At 50.5% G+C, this 19692-nt stretch overlaps 1 protein-coding gene across 1 annotated transcript in view; it reads left to right on the forward strand.

Moving 5' to 3' along the window:
* NOL8 (nucleolar protein 8) overlaps window positions 1-19692 on the forward strand; it is a 205636-nt gene that overhangs the window by 130588 nt on the left and 55356 nt on the right. The gene's annotated exons all lie outside the window — the stretch shown is intronic.

A 19692-nucleotide genomic window follows, 5' to 3' on the forward strand; every position in this document is an offset into this window, starting at 1 on the left:
CTTCATTGATAGCCATCAACGCTGAACATGTCTGCCTATTCTTAAGCTTCCAGGCCATTTTTGCAGCAGAGAGAAAAATCTTTTCCAATTAAAAGTTGACAGTACCAGTCTAGAGGTAAAAGTTTTTTTTTTAATTAAACATACGTAAGTACATATCAAAAACCATTAAAAAATTAACATGTGTAAAAAAGCACACAAATAAAATTCATTTTTTCCAGAGGCATGGTGATGTCCTTGGATGAGCATGAACTGTACATCTGAGGCTGTCAAGGTGCTCCACAGCTCCACAATATTTCATAATGACAGTTGGCCTCAGTTATTTTTTCGGCCCTGTTCTTTCAATAGTTATTTTTCCAAATTACTTTTATGAAATCTTTTATGGGCTTTGGTGTCAATTTTCTGCCTTTGACTGTATACCAAAAATCTTTCTACCAAGAAGGTTTTCAATTATTTTCCGAGTTTCTCTAGCTTTCTCTGTGCCTGATAAGAGCCTGTTTGATGGAAATATGCCCGCTTTGGAGCTCAGTGGGGATTTGATATATAATTTCACATACTGGTTTCGTGCTTTAGTATTATTCTTTGGGGAAATAGTTTCTCAATTGGAATGGAGCCTATGTAGACGATGTAAATACTCAGTGCTGGGTTCAGGATCAGTGATACTAGATGGTTTTTACTTCCATTTTTAAAAGCCAGTTTGTGGATGCGATTTTCTTCTTTCTTCCATCATATTTTGTCAAAGTCCAACATATATTTTCCTTCTGTTTTATTTTGCCTTTGACTAGGCTGCAAGAGACCCATGTATTGGATCCTTTGATTTCAAACATAGTTCTTGCTGCAAGAAACTTGTGACTCACAAGCCGCCAAGTGACCTTTATGAGAATATGTAGTTGGGCTGGACATTAAAGAGTCATGACTTTTCCAGAGAACCACATCCTTGGAATAAAAGGGAAGAGGCAACAGCATCAGCAAGCCCCGTAACAACACATGGGTCGCCATGAAGTCAGGAAAGTGTCTTAAATAGTTCTTGACATTGAGAAAACCATGAAATTGGAGGCACTCTGTTGCATTATTTGACCCACAATAATACAACACGCTGCTTCTCTTTACAGGACATGCCAATGTTACTGGATCATGGTCCAATTGGGTCTACCCCCTCCTCAGTGGAACATGGTTGTTAGTCTCAAATCATCCAGCCTCTTCCATTACAAGTGCCTCTTGAACATTTGTGATCTGATAGCTTGTAAAAAGGCATATCTCAAATACTTCCTAGACTAGTCTACATAACCGTAATCCTACAAAATGTACTGGTTCGAGGCATGTGGGCTGCTAAATTCATATCTAGTGCATAGATCGCCGCCTAGTGTTGGGTCCGGATGATTGCACATTGTTGTCCTGGAAGAGTCTTCGAAGTATCACGAGATAGGTGGCTCCTCCCCTGGACTACAGTGCGCATGGGCATCGACTCCATCCCCAGATTGTTTTTTTCCGCCATTGGGTTCGGATGTGATTTCGACGTCTCCGTGTCGGAATCGTAAAAGTCTCTTCTTAAGGCCAAAAGGCCTTCGTTACCTGCGTCTGTATTGTTCGCGTGCGGTCTCGAGCATCATCTGACTCTTCGGGTCGGAATTCTGCGGAGTCGAGTAACTCTTCGGACATCGAGGCCCTCTCGTCGCAGCAAGAGCCCGACGAACTTATCATGGAGCGGAGTCCGTTCAAGTTCTGCCCCGTCTGTGGATCCAAATATCCACATATCGACGTGCATCCAGTCTGTAATAAATGCCTCTCCTCGGACCACAACGAGGACAACTGCATGGCCTGCTCTAAGTTCAGGTCCAAGAAAACGCTCAAGCTTCGGCGCGCGGTGCTCCTTGAGGCCCAGCGAGCGGCTCCGGCACCCGACGATATATTCGACGACCCCGCAGAGGACGGCCAAAGCCATCATCTTCAGATTTCACCCCCGTCGACGGAGGTCCAGGCCGATCCCGAAGAACACGTCGAAGGACTGGGCCAAGACCTTGTATACGTCGAGGAGGTAGGGGACGACTAAGAAGTTTATGGGGCCGCGGAAGATAGCTCAGAGGAAGAGCTATGCCCCGAAAGTTACATGACTCAGGCTCAGGTCACGGGATCGCCACTCGGCCTTACCCACGACCCTGCACCGCTATCCCCGGCCCCGCCTTCTGGCCCTGCCACGGACACTCCAGCGGAGCCGCCATTGCGCTTATCGAAACCGAAACCTTCGGAATCGACTACACCAAAGATGGCCGACGTCCCGACAAAAACGAAACCGAAACCTTCGGAATCGACAACACCTAAAATGGCCGACGTCCCAACAAAAATTTCAAAGCCTGCTCCCTCATCGACTCAGTTGCCCTCTGGCCCTCCGAAGTCGAAGAAAACTGTCGAGTCGACAGCGCAGCAGAAGGTGGCCAAGGAGCCGTCCTCTAAGAAGGTTGTCCATCACGTCTCGAGCACGGTCGCTCCGGCACGTTCCACTAAGGCTGGTGACGTGCCTTCGGACAAAGCTGCGGCGCCCACAAGTAAACGCACAGTCGAATCGAAGTCAACTAAAAGCCACGATCCAAAGGCCGGAGGCACAACGCATCGGCACACGGATGCCTGGTCTGCAACGGCGCCTAAGCCTACGACTGAGCCAGGGGCCGTTGGAGCAGAGGATTCGTCGGCGGCACACTCGTCAACACCAAGCGCCTCCGACGCTACCGAACATCGGGCGTCGGGTAACAAACCTTCCGCCTCGTTCACAAAACAGGTCACCGACTCCCTCAAACGTATTCGGGAGAAGACTTTGACATCAATGGCTCCCACGCCGTCGGCTCCGAAACCTGTGGACACACCTGCGAAGACTTCGACCAAGCTTCTCTACACTCTGCCACCTAAGGTGGCACCAAAGGCGTTTGCACCCAGATCGGGGCCGACGAATGCCTCAGAAGACCAATCTGAGCATTACATCGATGCCGAAACAGGGAAATTGACCCTCTATAAAAGAAGGATCACTTCCCAACCATTGGAATCCTATGTCATTCCACTAAAAAAGAAGAGGGCGGCCCAGGACATTCCTGCCCTTGTTGAACCTATTCAGCCACCACCAAGGAGGAGTCCCTCACCTTCCCCCAACCAGTCAGGGAGAGAGGATGATAACCAATATGACCAGTACAATTTCCCAGCTGCCAATGACCCTGATGGTCAACAGGACTCATATGACGACACTGGTGACCAAGGAGGACATCAGGTGGCACAGGACCCACAGGGTTTGGTGCACGTACATCACCAACTGAGGATTCAGCAGCATTTAATGCTTTGATAGAGAGGGCAGCTGCAAATCATGATGTGGACATGCATGCTGACCCGGTGGAGGAAGATTTTTTGTTTGACACTTTCTCTGTCTCAGAAAAACAGTTAAGACACTTCCTATGCTAAAAGGTGTCCTTAAGCATGCCCCAGAGATCTTTAAGGAACCTACCAGGGCGAGAGTGGTAAACCCACGTATCGAAAAGAAATACAGGCCAGCACCTGGTGACCCTGCATATATTCGGGGACAGTCGCCTCTGGATTCGTTGGTGGTCGCCAATGCCCGCAAGAGGGCAAACTCCCAAACTACCGGTGAAGCTCCTCCCCCAGACAAGGAGTCGAAAGTGCTTGAGGCATCAGGCAAAAGAGTTGCTGCGCAGGCTGCCAATATCTGGCGTATATCAAACACACAGGCACTATTGGCACGATACGATAGAGCGCATTACGACACCCTAGAACAGCTCCTTCAACACCTACCTGATGAGTTTAAGGAGGCAGCCGAAATGCTCATACAAGAGGGAAAGCTCATCTCAAACGCCGCAATAAAGTGTGCACTTGATGTGGCTGATACAGCGGCTAGGGCGATTAACACTAGCGTCATGTTAAGGCGACAGGCATGGCTTCGCATATCAGGATTTACCTGACATTCAAACAATAATACTCAACCAGCCCGTTAATCCTGACAGACTGTTTGGCCCAGATGTTGACACCACCCTCGTAAAAATTAAAAAGGACAATGAGACCGCTAAGTCCATGGGGGCGCTCCAGTCTCAACAATTTAGGGGGAGCACTTTTCGTCGCTCAGGAGCACGTGGTGTTACCAGAGGACACTTGGGTCAACAGACACAATTCACGAAAGGTGGTGCACAATCCTCGTACCCCAAGCAGGGTAGAGGGGGTTGTAGGAGAGTAGGGTCTGCAATCCTATGATCACCCAGATGTTTGCTTTTTGCTTCACTGGTTTACGACTTTCCCTGGCTGTGGGCCTGCTAATCAGACCCACAGCCTAGCTGTTCTCTCTATTCCAAATTGTACCCAGGTACTGAATTGGCACTGGGCCCTCTCAAGTCCCTGTACCCAGGGCTGAGGTGCACCCAGAAGTCTCCCAGGGGCTGCAGCATGCATTATGCCACCCCTGGGCTGACTAACTAAATCAGACACAACTGGCTGCTTGACAGCTGGGGCAGAGTGGTGTACCCACCCTCTGCTGTAGATATAGTATTCCTATATCTAAACCTAAATGGACACACAGATCTCCTATCAGTCACTCCTATGGCAGGCCTTAACAATCCTGAAGGCAGAGTGCTTGGAATCGTGTGAGATAGTGCTCTGGCACGAGCTGAGCCTGTCTGCGGATTTCGGGATCCATCCCTTAGCCGTTTCCATGATATCGCATACCATATACTCTTAAGTGCATTATAATCCTCGCTGTTATATGCCAACTCTGGTATCGCTTTATCAAAACATGTCGAGTAAGGTGTCATACGAATTGGAATACTAACCCCTCGCCAATTCTGGCGACGGGGTTATCATTCCACCCTTCTAGAGGGACACGACATGTATGTAACCTGTAACCCCGGTTAAAGTCAGACATAGCCTTAGCTCCACAAAATGGATGCTGCCACCGAGACACAAGTCTGCCCTCCTGCTGTGCTGCTGGGAGTCCTCCCAGAGCAGGAGGCAAGGACAAAGGGTTTCCTGTCAGGGGCGGTGCCAGCACCGTCCCAGACAGGATTTTGTGTATCCTAGGTAGGCAGGGCTTTAGAGGAAGGTGACTGCAAGTGGCACCCCGGTGCTCACTGTGCATAGGCCGGCTGAAACCAGTTCCAGGGGCACTCCAGCCCCTCGCCTGGGGAAAGCCCGCCAAAGGAGAGGGGTGTAACCACCCCCCTCCTGGTCCCACCCATAGGGCAGGACTTAGTCGCGTGCCAGCCCCCTTTTTCAGGATAAAGGTAGGAACTGGCCCCCTTCCAAATCAGATCATCTTTGAATCCTGAAACTACTTTCTGCAAGAAGGAACTCAAGACTCTTCTCAAGATTTCTCCCTTGTGACTAAGGAGTAGTCACCCTGCAGCAGCAGGCACCAACCAAGCATCGCGGTTTGTTGCCAGTCTCTCCTTCGGATCAAGACTGCTCCAGCACGACGAGAACCGGCTTCCCTGGCACCTCTGACCTCAACCTGCATCATCAGCCCAGCTGTTATCCGTGGGTGTGACGAGACCTCAAGGGACCGGCCATCTTCAGAACTACACGACGATTGTCCAGCACGACGCCTGAGTGACCCTCGACTGAGTGCCTTGGGGTAAGAGAAGCCCCGACCCTGAGCAGCTCCAGCACCGAAGTCCAGCCCCCCTGCATCCACGAGATCGGCGTGGGGCCCTTCTGCTTTTTGCTGCTCACCGCGTTGTCCAGGTCACTTGCCCGTTGGCTAGTGGCCCCCTCACGACGCTCCACGACAACTAACACTGCTGGTCTGGTTGCTCCAGACTAGCCCGTGCTCCCCTCCAAAAGAGGAGCACCCTGGACCCTCCTGGTCCACTCAAGACGCCATTTTAGGACCACCGCGTGGGCCTTGCATTTGCCAAGACTTGTTGCCCAATCCTGGGTCCAGCGACGTCAACAGCAAGAACCTTCGTGGGACAGCTCGCACCTCCATCCTGGTCGCCGACAACGCCTCCTGGTCCGAGAGACTGCAGAGCCCAGCAGCGCCCACTCACCTGACTGCGGTGACTTCGCCCGGTGCCATCCTGGTGCCCACTTAATTACTGGCTAGTGATTCAGAACTTGGTCCCCTCTGCTTTCAGGTTTTCTTCTTCCCTGATCCAGGCTTGGATCTCTTCAAACTTTTCTTCACTGGCCGCCTGCCAGCAACTTCTTCTTCAGGCTCCTGGTCCGTCAACGTGGGTTTCCGACGCAACTTGAACCCTATGCAGCCGCAGCCCCTGGGCTAGGTAAATCCAGCACTCCGGTGCCCCAGCATAGTCCAACACTCCAAGTGTTCGGATCCACTCCCGTTTTCGTCCCAACTAGTCGGGTTCGCCCGAGAACAGTAACTTTGTGAATTCTAGCTTCCATAGACTTTTTCCCGCCTTACGCGTGAGAGTTCCCACTCTGCACACGACGTCCACAGGCCTCCTGCATCTAATCCCAGTGTTTAGAATTGTAGGCCTAGCGATTCCTGAGTCTAGAAAAGTATTACTTACCTGCTAGCAAGTTCGCATTCCACTTACTGTGTATATGGTTTTTCGTGCCCCTAGGGCATTTGTGTAAATTGTGCGACTTAAAGTATTTTCGTAAGAGTTTTGTTATGTGCTTAGCTCCCTGACTGATAAAGAGTTCAGGGTAGTCTTGTTATAAATAAATATCTGTTTATTTTCATAACAACTTGTGTGGTGTCCTTTCACTTGGTGTTCAAGGGGTAATGTGATGGTAAAACAGCTGGCTTAACACGCCCTCTAGAGTCTTAGCCTTAGACTGCTCGTATCCATGCTACTAGGATAGCTGGTCTATAAGGTTGACTTACAACCAATCATCAATAAGGGTTGTTTGGACTGATACATAGTGATCACTAGAATAGTGAGCACTGCATATCAGGCCAACTTCTCACATTGGTGAGCAGCGGTTGGGATTTGAGCTTGCTGTTGTTTTACCACACATATCCTAAGAATATCTTGTGAAAGATCACATAAGTACTAAAGGTACATATAACTTAGCTTAGAATACTCTGAGTTCTACTGAACCAGCTGTTGTAGCTCCTAGGGCCTAGCACACCCTAAACTACAACTCTAGCAAGGGATCAGTAGGTAAACATATAGTGTAGGTAAGTGCACCACTTACACCTCACTAGAAAAGCATGTCTACCCATGGAGAGTCTTCAGAGACTCCCCTTGTGGTTATTGACCCTCCACAGGTCAGCTCAAGATATGCAGCTCTCAATTTCCAGGAGTTGAGACACTTGTGTACCTCCAGGAAATTGAAACAGGGGTCTAACCCCACCACTCCCTTTCTGTTAGGTCTCTTAGAGACTTATGATGATAGGAAAGCATCTCAGGGAGATGGGAATATGCCAGCCTTAGAAGGGCACCTTGGTGATCCAGACCTCCACAACACTGTAAATGCAGTTGAGGAGGATCCTGAGGAACTCTCTGGGGATGAGGTAGACAAAGGTCTTGAGGTAGTCAGAAGGCTAACTAGGGCCAACATAGACTTGCTTGGGCTAGGATCTGGGGGACCCCCAGTACTGACCCTAAGTAGGCCTAACCTTGGAGTTAGGAGAGATAGATCTCTTTCTAGGGACTCCAATAGATCTCTGCACTCTAATGCCTCTTCTCAGAGGAGAAGGAACTCTCCCCAGAGGAGATTGACTTCCCCTCAGAGAATGGAGCATGAAGCTAGGATGAGACAGGCTACTCTGAGGATTGAAAGGGAAGAACTTGCCCTGGCCAAAGAAAAGCTTGCCTTTGCTAGAGAGCAGCAGATGAGTGGGTTAGCTCCCACTGGTGGCAGCAATCTCCCAAGAGATAGAGAGAAGGGTTTAGATACTAAACACCTGACAAAAATAGTGCCCCCCTTTAAGCAAGGGGATGACATCCAGAAATGGATGGCTGCTTTGGAGAGGGCCTGCACTGTGCAGGGCATTCCCCAAAGTCAGTGGGCAGCTATACTGTGGCTCTCCTTTGATGGCAAAGGTAGAGATAAGCTCCTCACTACAAGAGTGGAGGATGCTAACAATTACCAGGTCCTGAAGAATACACTGGTTGATGGGTTTGGTTTAACCACTGAGCAGTACAGGTTGCTGTTCGGAGACACCCAGAAAACTCAGTCTCAGGACTGGTCTGACTTTGTGGATAGTGCCACTAAGGCTTTGGAGGGCTGGTTGCTGGGTAGCAAGGTTACTGATTACACAGGATTGTATAATCTGATGATGAGAGAACAAATTTTAAATAACTGTCAGAACCAGTTGTTGCACCAGCACCTTGTTGATTCAGATCTGACCTCTCCCCAAGAATTGGCAAAGAAGGCAGACAAATGGGTCAGAACAAGGATCAAGCAGAACCAGAACCAGAACCAGGGTGGTCAGAAGAAAGCAGACCAGAAGGGTAACACTAAGAGTGAACAAAATGACCAGAAGTCTTCAACAGGTCCCCAACAAACCAAATAGGGTGGGGGTCAGGCTTCACAGCAGAAAAAGAAGACTCAAGAAGGCCAGTCAAAAAGGTGGCGCCAGTACTGTAAAAGTAAGTCTCACTGGTTTAGTGAGTGCACCAAAAGAGGAGGGCAAACCTCTACCACTAGAGCCCCTAAGGCAACTGCATCCCCTAGTACAGTCAGTAGTGGTAGTGCACCTCCCAAGGGATTAGTTGGGTTAACCTTGGGAACTGAGGAGTCTGACAACTTAGTTGGCACACTCACTCAGGCTGTCCTTGTCTGTACAGGGGATATGGATATGTCCCCTGATGTAAGTCCAAATACTTTGGGCAAATACAGGCAGACACCTTTAATAAATGGCAAAATGGCTCAGGCCTATATGGACACTTGTGCCAGTGTCACCATGGTGACACCTAACTTTGTGGACCCTGGACGGATCATGCCAGGTACAGATTTCCTGGTGACCAATGCCAGCAACGTCACTACCAGTCATAGTATGGCGATTGTTGCTTTCTCCTGGGGAGGGGTAAGTGGCCAAAAGAAAGTTGTGGTTAGTTCAGACCTCCCAGTGGATTGTTTGTTGGGCAATGATTTGGAGTCATCCCTATGGTCAGAAGTGGAGCAGAGGACTCACATGGAAATGTTAGGCTTGCCAGCACATGTGCTTGCTGTGACTAGGTCACAGGCCAGGAAATGCCCCACTGAACAGGTGCTGGATCCTGGAAGAAAGGACCAGACACCTCCCAAGAAGAAGAGCAGTAAGGGTAAGGCTTTGCCTTCCCCTTGCCCCAGGTTGAGGATCAAGTCTCTGAGGAGGCTGATCTGAGAGAGCTGAGGGAAACTGAGCCTAAAGAGCTTGAACTTGATCGAGTTGAGTTTCTGGGCTCAGGGGGACCCTCCAGAGAAGACCTGGGGAAGGCACAGTTAGACTGCCCTTCCCTTGAACCCCTCAGACAGCAGGCTGCTGCTGAGGCTGCAGGGAATGCCACAGGTGCCCACAGGGTATACTGGGAAGATGGACTCCTGTACTCTGAGTCAAGAGACCCCAAGCCTGCTGCAACCAGGAGGCTGGTCATCCCCTTGTCTCTGAGAGGTTTCCTTCTCACCTTGGCCAATGAGATTCCCCTTGCAGGTCACTTAGGTCAGACAAAGACTTGGGACAGACTTGTCTCACACTTTCACTGGCCCCACATGAATGAGAATACCAAGGAGTTTTGTCGCTCCTGTGTCACTTGCCAAGCCATTGGTAAGTCAGGTGGCACAACAAAGGCCCCCCTCCTACCACTACCTGTGGTGGGGGTTCCCTTTGAAAGAGTGGGGATTGACATTGTTGGTCCAATGGAACCCCAGACAGCATCAGGGCACAAGTTTATACTGGTGGTGGTGGTGGACCATGCCACCAGGTATCCTGAAGCTATTCCCCTTAGGACCACTACAGCACCTGTAGTGGCAAGAGCCCTAGTTGGAGTGTTCTCCAGAGTGGGCTTCCCTAAGGAGGTTGTTTCTGACAGAGGTGCAAACTTCATGTCAGGATATCTGACTGCAATGTGGAAGGAGTGTGGTGTGAACTACAAGTTCACCACACCCTATCACCCACAATGCAATGGGCTTGTTGAGAGATTCAACAGGACCCTCAAAGGGATGATTCATGGACTACCTGAAACTCTTAGGAGAAGATGGGATGTCCTGATCCCCTGCCTCTTGTTTGCTTACAGAGAGGTCCCACAGAAGGGGGTTGGCTACAGCCCTTTTGAACTTCTGTATGGGCATCCTGTAAGGGGACCCCTGTGTTTGGTGAAGGAAGGATGGGAGAGACCTCTCAAAAAGCCTGCAACCAACATAGTGGACTATGTACTTGGTCTCTGCTCCAGGATGGCTGAATACATGGAGAAGGCATCTAAAAACCTAGAGGCCAGCCAAGAACTCCAAAAAGCTTGGCATGACCAAAAGGCTGTTCTGACTGTATACCAGCCTGGACAGAAGGTGTGGGTACTGGAGCCAGTGGCCCCAGCAGCCCTCAAAGACAAATGGTCTGGGCCCCACACCATCATTGAGCAAAAGGGAGAGGTCACCTACCTGGTGGACCTTGGAACCCCCAGGAGCCCCCTCAGGGTGCTCCATGTGAACAGGCTCAAGGCATATGTCGACAGGAAGGACATGAGCTTGCTCATGGCCACAGATGAGGGACAGGAGGAAGAGAGTGACCCTCTCCCAGACCTGCTCACTCAGAATCCTGATGATGGATCAGTAGATGGTGTTGTCTTTTGTGGCAGCCTCTCTGAACATCAGCAACAGGATTGCAGGCAAGTTCTGCAATCCTTCAGACATATGTTCTCTCTGACACCCAGCCAAACTGATTGGTGTACCCATGAGGTTGACACTGGAGACAGTCTGCCTGTCAAGAGTAAAATCTACAGGCAGCCTGATCATGTCAGAGACTGCATCAAAACAGAAGTGCAGAAAATGTTGGAGTTGGGAGTCATTGAGCCCTCAGATAGCCCTTGGGCTAGCCCAGTAGTTCTAGTGCCAAAGCCTCACACCCAGGGTGGTAAGAGAGAGATGAGGTTTTGCGTAGACTACAGAGGCCTCAATGCATTCACTAAGACTGATGCCCACCCAATACCAAGGGCAGATGAACTTATAGATAGATTGGCTTCTGCCAACTACTTAAGCACATTTGACCTGACAGCTGGGTACTGGCAAATCAGGTTAGCTGAGGAAGCCAGGCCCAAGACAGCATTTTCTACCCCTGGTGGTCATTATCAGTTTGTGGTAATGCCCTTTGGGTTGAAGAATGCCCCTGCCACCTTCCAAAGGTTGGTGAATCAAGTTCTCACTGGGATGGATGACTTCTGTGCAGCATATCTGGACGATATTGCTGTCTTTAGCTCCACCTGGGAGGATCACCTGGTCCACCTGAGGAAAGTGTTAGAGGCCCTGCAAAAGGCAGGCCTCACTATCAAGGCCACTAAGTGCCAGATAGAGCAGACACAGGTTGTATACCTGGGCCACCTTGTAGGTGGAGGCCAGGTTCAGCCATTGGAGAGTAAGATACAGGCCATCAAGGACTGGGCTCCTCCAATCACCCAGACTCAGGTTCGAGCTTTCTTGGGCCTGACTGGGTACTATAGGAAATTTGTCAGAAATTATGGGTCCATAGTGACCCCCCTTAATGACCTGACAAGCAAGAAGATGCCAAAGAAAGTTCAGTGGACAGAAAGCTGTCAGAAAGCATTCAATGACCTAAAGCAGGCCATGTGCACAGCACCTATCCTAAAGAGTCCAGACTTCTCCAAACCATTCATTGTCCAAACAGATGCTTCTGAGTTGGGTGTGGGAGCTGTTCTATCTCAGCTGAATTTTGATGGCAACGACCAGCCAATTGCTTTCATTAGCAGGAGGCTGACCCCCAGAGAGAAAAATTGGTCAGCTACTGAGAGGGAGGCCTTTGCTGTGGTATGGGCCCTGAAGAAGTTGAGGTCCTACTTGTTTGGAACTCACTTCACAGTTCAGACAGACCATAAGCCCCTCTTATGGCTAAGTCAGATGAAGGGTGAAAACCCCAAACTACTTAGGTGGTCCATTTCCCTACAGGGGATGGATTTTACAGTGTAGCACAGACCTGGTACTGATCATGGCAATGCCGATGGGCTCTCCAGGTATTTCCACTTAGAGCAAGAAGACTCACCTGGTCAAGGTTAGTTTATTGTCCCAAAGTTTGGGGGGGGGGGGGTCATGTAGGAGAGTAGGGTCTGCAATCCTATGATCACCCAGATTTTTGCTTTTTGCTTCACTGGTTTACGACTTTCCCTGGCTGTGGGCCTGCTAATCAGACCCACAGCCTAGCTGTTCTCTCTATTCCAAATTGTACCCAGGTACTGAATTGGCACTGGGCCCTCTCAAGTCCCTGTACCCAGGGCTGAGGTGCACCCAGAAGTCTCCCAGGGGCTGCAGCATGCATTATGCCACCCCTGGGCTGACTAACTAAATCAGACACAACTGGCTGCTTGACAGCTGGGGCAGAGTGGTGTACCCACCCTCTGCTGTAGATATAGTATTCCTATATCTAAACCTAAATGGACACACAGATCTCCTATCAGTCACTCCTATGCCAGGCCTTAACAATCCTGAAGGCAGAGTGCTTGGAATCGTGTGAGATAGTGCTCTGGCATGAGCTGAGCCTGTCTGCGGCTTTCGGGATCCATCCCTTAGCCGTTTCCAGGATATCACATACCATATACTCTTAAGTGCATTATAATCCTCGCGGTTATATGCCAACTCTGGTATCGCTTTATCAAAACATGTCGAGTAAGGTGTCATACGAATTGGAATACTAACCCCTCGCCAATTCTGGCGACGGGGTTAGCATTCCACCCTTCTAGAGGGACACGACATGTATGTAACCTGTAACCCCGGTTAAAGTCAGACATAGCCTTAGCTCCACAAAATGGATGCTGCCACCGAGACACAAGTCTGCCCTCCTGCTGCTGGGAGTCCTCCCAGAGCAGGAGGCAAGGAAAAAGGGTTTCCTGTCAGGGGCGGTGCCAGCACCGTCCCAGACAGGATTTTGTGTATCCTAGGTAGGCAGGGCTTTAGAGGAAGGTGACTGCAAGTGGCACCCCGGTGCTCACTGTGCATAGGCCGGCTGAAACCAGTTCCAGGGGCACTCCAGCCCCTGGCATGGGGAAAGCCCGCCAAAGGAGAGGGGTGTAACCACCCCCCTCCTGGTCCCACCCATAGGGCAGGACTTAGTCGCGTGCCAGCCCCCTTTTTCAGGATAAAGGTAGGAACTGGCCCCCTTCCAAATCAGATCATCTTTGAATCCTGAAACTACTTTCTGCAAGAAGGAACTCAAGACTCTTCTCAAGATTTCTCCCTTGTGACTAAGGAGTAGTCACCCTGCAGCAGCAGGCACCAACCAAGCATCGCGGTTTGTTGCCAGTCTCTCCTTCGGATCAAGACTGCTCCAGCACGACGAGAACCGGCTTCCCTGGCACCTCTGACCTCAACCTGCATCATCAGCCCAGCTGTGATCCGTGGGTGTGACGAGACCTCAAGGGACCGGCCATCTTCAGAACTACACGACGCTTGTCCAGCACGACGCCTGAGTGACCCTCGACTGAGTGCCTTGGGGTAAGAGAAGCCCCGACCCAGAGCAGCTCCAGCACCGAAGTCCAGCCCCCCTGCATCCACGAGATCGGCGTGGGGCCCTTCTGCTTTTTGCTGCTCACCACGTTGTCCAGGTCACTTGCCCGTTGGCTAGTGGCCCCCTCACGACGCTCCACGACAACTAACACTGCTGGTCTGGTTGCTCCAGACTAGCCCGTGCTCCCCTCCAAAAGAGGAGCACCCTGGACCCTCCTGGTCCACTCAAGACGCCATTTTAGGACCACCGCGTGGGCCTTGCATTTGCCAAGACTTGTTGCCCAATCCTGGGTCCAGCGACGTCAACAGCAAGAACCTTCGTGGGACAGCTCGCACCTCCATCCTGGTCGCCGACAACGCCTCCTGGTCCGAGAGACTGCAGAGCCCAGCAGCGCCCACTCACCTGACTGCGGTGACTTCGCCCGGTGCCATCCTGGTGCCCACTTAATCACTGGCTAGTGATTCAGAACTTGGTCCCCTCTGCTTTCAGGTTTTCTTCTTCCCTGATCTAGGCTTGGATCTCTTCAAACTTTTCTTCACTGGCCGCCTGCCAGCAACTTCTTCTTCAGGCTCCTGGTCCGTCAACGTGGGTTTCCGACGCAACTTGAACCCTATGCAGCCGCAGCCCCTGGGCTAGGTAAATCCAGCACTCCGGTGCCCCAGCATAGTCCAACACTCCAAGTGTTCGGATCCACTCCCGTTTTCGTCCCAACTAGTCGGGTTCGCCCGAGAACAGTAACTTTGTGAATTCTAGCTTCCATAGACTTTTTCCCGCCTTACGCGTGAGAGTTCCCACTCTGCACACGACGTCCACAGGCCTCCTGCATCTAATCCCAGTGTTTAGAATTGTAGGCCTAGCGATTCCTGAGTCTAGAAAAGTATTACTTACCTGCTAGCAAGTTCGCATTCCACTTACTGTGTATATGGTTTTTCGTGCCCCTAGGGCATTTGTGTAAATTGTGCGACTTAAAGTATTTTCGTAAGAGTTTTGTTATGTGCTTAGCTCCCTGACTGATAAAGAGTTCAGGGTAGTCTTGTTATAAATAAATATCTGTTTATTTTCATAACTTGTGTGGTGTCCTTTCACTTGGTGTTCAAGGGGTAATGTGATGGTAAAACAGCTGGCTTAACACGCCCTCTAGAGTCTTAGCCTTAGACTGCTCGTATCCATGCTACTAGGATAGCTGGTCTATAAGGTTGACTTACAACCAATCATCAATAAGGGTTGTTTGGACTGATACATAGTGATCACTAGAATAGTGAGCACTGCATATCAGGCCAACTTCTCACATGGGTTACAGAGGTAACAGTGCCAAGGGCAGAGGCAGAGGAAACAACAACTCCCGTTCCTCTGCCGCCAACAAACAGTGACTCTCTGTCACTGCCCCCCGACCATCCAACACCTGTCGGGGGGAGACTCCAGCAGTTCCTGCCAGTCTGGACATCCATCACCACAGACAGGTGGGTAAGACAGCTTATCCAGTACGGCTATTGTTTGGAGTTAACATCTACTCCACCCACCATTCCCCCAAGACAACGTCTTATGTCAGCAGAGCACTTGCACTTATTGCAGCAGGAAGTTGTGGTGATGCTGCAAAAAGGCGCAATCGAGCTCGTACCGGTGGAGGAGGAAGGCACAGGGGTCTATTCCCTGTACTTCCTTATCCCAAAAAAGGACGGATCCCTCAGGCCCATTCTGGATCTACGCCCCCTCAACCTGTATATACTGTCAGAACACTTTCACATGCTTACACTGCAGCAGATTCTTCCCCTGCTGAACCAAGGGGACTTCCTAGCAACCTTGGACCTCAAGGATGCTTATTTCCACATACCACTCCACCCATCCCACAAAAAATACCTCAGGTTTACCATTCAAAACAGGCACTATCAGTTCAAGGTCCTACCCTTCGGAGTGACCACTGCCCCCAGAGTATTTACAAAGTGTCGGGCGACAGTTGCGGCGCACCTCAGGAGGCAGAACATACATGTCTACCCTTACCTAGACGACTGGCTCGTTCAAGCAAAGTCGGAACGGCAGTGCGCCGCGGACATGTCCCACACCATTCACCTCCTCCACAGTCTGGGGTTCTCGCTAAACTACCCAAAGTCGCACCTTCAACCAGCCCATGTGCGGCAGTATCTCGGTGCGACAATAAATACCCTGACTGCTATGGCTCAGCCAAACCCGGTCAGGATCGACAACATTCAGTCGCTGATCCAGAGGTTCAGACCACAACACTCCCTACCAGCGAGAGTGTTCATGCAGCTGATAGGCATGATGGCCTCCTGCATCTTCATAGTCCCGCACGCAAGGTTGCACATGCGTCCACTCCAAGAATGCTTAGCGAATCAGTGGACACAGGCTCAGGGACAACTGACAGACCTAGTGTTGGTGACCGGTCGGGCATTCAACACTCTGCATTGGTGGAATCCACACAACCTTTGCAAGGGACGACCGGTCCAAGAGCCTGTGCCACAGATTATCCTAACAGCGGACGCATCTCTCGAAGGGTGGGGAGCTCATGTGCTCCACTACACGGTGCAGGGACTGTGGTCCACCCAGCAACAGAAGTTGCACATCAACTACCTGGAATTGATGGCAATCTTCATGGCGCTCAAGTCCTTCAAAGTACATCTGTGCAACAAGGTCGTGTTGATCCGGACGGACAACATGACAACCATGTACTACATCCAGAAGCAGGGAGGTACTCACTCGCCACAGCTGTCTCATCTGGCTCAGAGCATGTGGAAGTGGGCCATTCAGAGGAACATTTTCCTCATGGCAGAACACCTCCCGGGCAAGGACAATCACATGGCGGATCTGCTCAGCAGATACAGCCATCAAATGCACGAGTGGGAGATACATCCATCAGTACTCCACCCGTACTTCCAGCAGTGGGGTCATCCAGAGATAGACCTGTTTGCCACACAGGAAAACGCAAAATGCCAAAGCTTTGCCGCCAGGTTCCCTCACCCGGAATCGCAAGGGAATGCGATATGGATGAACTGGTCAGGCAGATTTGCGTACGCTTTTCCCCCAGCGCCTCTCATTCCGCTGGTGGCAAGAAAGCTAAAGCAACACTCGATGACGCTCATCCTGGTTGCTCCAACGTGGGCACGCCAACCATGGTAGACCACGTTTCTAGAACTTTCTGTGGTACCGCATCAAAGGCTGCATCTCTCCCCGAGCCTCTTGACGCAGAACCATGGCGACATTCAGCATCCAGATCCGCAACAGCTCAACCTGGCGATCTGGCTCCTGAGGTCCTAGAATTTGGCTACCTCAACCTGCCTCCGGAATGCATGGATATCATACGAGAGGCAAGAAAGCCCACTACCAGAGCTTGCTATGCAGCAAAATGGAAGCGGTTTGTCATTTACTGTACAGAACACGATATCAACCCGCTAGATGCATCCATTCCTAACATCATCTGCTATTTGTTACATCTTTACAAATGCAATCTAGCGTACGCTTCCATTCGGATACACTTATCCGCCATAGCGGCTTATCTCCAGAACAGGCAGCATCTCTCTGTTTTCAGGGTGCCTGCCATTAAAGCCTTCCTAGAGGGACTGAAACGAGTCATTCCTCCGAGAACACCACCAGCTCCAGTGTGGAACCTCAATGTGGTCCTCACTAGGCTGATGGGCCCACCTTTCGAGCCACTGCACTCCTGCGAGCTTCAGTTCCTCACATGGAAAGTGGCATTCCTCATTGCTATTACATCGCTCAGACGTGTTAGTGAGCTGCAAGCGCTCACAGTCCAGGAGCCATTCATACAAATTCATTCAAACAGGGTAGTACTACGCACTAACCCCAAATTCCTTCCGAAGGTGGTGTCACAGTTTCATATCAACCAAACTATTGACCTGCCCGCATTCTTTCAAAACCCACAAACGGTAGCTGAAAGAATGCTTCATACATTGGACGTTATGAGGGCGTTGATGTACTACATTGACAGAACACAACACTTTAGGAAAACACAACAACTTTTTGTTGCCTTCTCAGCACAGCACAAAGGCAACCCTATTTCCAAAGCAGGAATAGCCAGATGGATTGTTAAGTGCATTCAAATCTGTTATCAAAAAGCTAAACGTACTTTAGCAATACCCCCAAGGGCGCACTCCACACGCAAGTTGGGGGCCTCCATGGCTTTCCTGGGCAACATTCCTTTGGAAGAAACCACCGCAATGGAGCGCACACCGCTAGCCCCTCCTCCGGATCGCCCCTCGGGACTCTGGCACTTGTAGTTCAATAGTGGATCACCCAGGTGGGTGCAAGTCGGTACTTGTTGGACTGATGAATCTCTAGACCCGATACATGTCCCGGGTTTTTGGGTATCGCCCGAGACATGGCTCGGGTTTCGGGATAACTTCCCTCATCAGTAGAGAAATGGTTAGGGGTGGAGGAGAAGGCCGCCAAACAACCGTCAATGGCCTCGATGCCCGAACCGGCACGCAAGGCAGCATCCAGGAGCCCGCCGGCTCAAAGCTCAAGGGAGCCAATTAGTAGAAACCACCGCAATGGAGCGCACACCGCTAGCCCCTCCTCCGGATCGCCCCTCGGGACTCTGGCACTTGTAGTTCAATAGTGGATCACCCAGGTGGGTGCAAGTCGGTACTTGTTGGACTGATGAATCTCTAGACCCGATACATGTCCCGGGTTTTTGGGTATCGCCCGAGACATGGCTCGGGTTTCGGGATAACTTCCCTCATCAGTAGAGAAATGGTATGGGGTGGAGGAGAAGGCCGCCAAACAACCGTCAATGGCCTCGATGCCCGAACCGGCACGCAGGGCAGCATCCAGGAGCCCGTCGGCTCAAAGCTCAAGGGAGCCAATTAGTAGAAACCACCGCAATGGAGCGCACACCGCTAGCCCCTCCTCCGGATCGCCCCTCGGGACTCTGGCTCTTGTAGTTCAATAGTGGATCACCCACGTGGGTGCAAGTCGGTACTTGTTGGACTGATGAATCTCTAGACCCGATACATGTCCCGGGTTTTTGGGTATCGCCCGAGACATGGCTCGGGTTTCGGGATAACTTCCCTCATCAGTAGAGAAATGGTTAGGGGTGGAGGAGAAGGCCGCCAAACAACCGTCAATGGCCTCGATGCCTTTGGAAGACATTTGTAGGGCAGCTACGTGGTCTACACCACACACATTTACCAAACATTACTGTGTAGATGTGCATTCCAAACAGTAAGCCGCTGTAGGACAGGCTGTTCTCAAGACACTCTTTCAGACTTCTGCAGCTGGCACGGGCAGCCGCCGTTAATGGAGGGACTGCTATGTATTCTATGCACTAGATATGAATTTAGCAGCCCACATGCCTCGAACTGAATATGCTACTTACCAGTATGCATCTGTTCTTGGCATGTAGGGCTGCTAACATTCATATCGCCCGCCCTCCTCCCCGGTGCCCGTAGCAGCTGCAGATACTCTCATGCATTCAATCATTAGCATGGACATCCTTTACACTATTTCACTCCATCTCTGCCACAATGGCTAAAAACAATCTGGGGATGGAGTCGATGCCCATGCGCACTGTAGTCCAGGGGAGGAGCCACCTATCTCGTGATACTTCGAAGACTCTTCCAGGACAACAATGTGCAATCATCCGGACCCAACACTAGGCGGCGATCTATGCACTAGATATGAATGTTAGCAGCCCTACATGCCAAGAACAGATGCATACTGGTAAGTAGCATATTCATTCACCTGGCTCGAAGGAGCCTAGAAAAACTATCATATGAATTACTAACTGATTTAGGAGCAGTGAAGTAGCACAGTAGGAATTTGGAAATACCCTAATCTCGAAAGAGATCATATAGAAGCCATTATCTACCGTCTGTTACGAATAAGTTTGAATTAATGATGTAAATTGCTGCATTGCGAATAATAGTATATTTTAAGGATGAAAAAATGATGAGAGAATGCAAACATTTCAGGATACGGATTTGGTCCAGACTTCCTACTGATCAGTGGAAACACATCCTGGAAGCTACTAGACCAGTCAACGACTCAAATCTTAATCTGGCCCGTGAGAACTTTAACTCATGGACCCAAGGCTCACTGGATGTATTACTTCCCAA

This window comes from Lissotriton helveticus, chromosome 9 (genome assembly GCF_964261635.1).
Source record: "Lissotriton helveticus chromosome 9, aLisHel1.1, whole genome shotgun sequence".
In the NCBI taxonomy this organism is placed as follows: domain Eukaryota; kingdom Metazoa; phylum Chordata; class Amphibia; order Caudata; family Salamandridae; genus Lissotriton; species Lissotriton helveticus.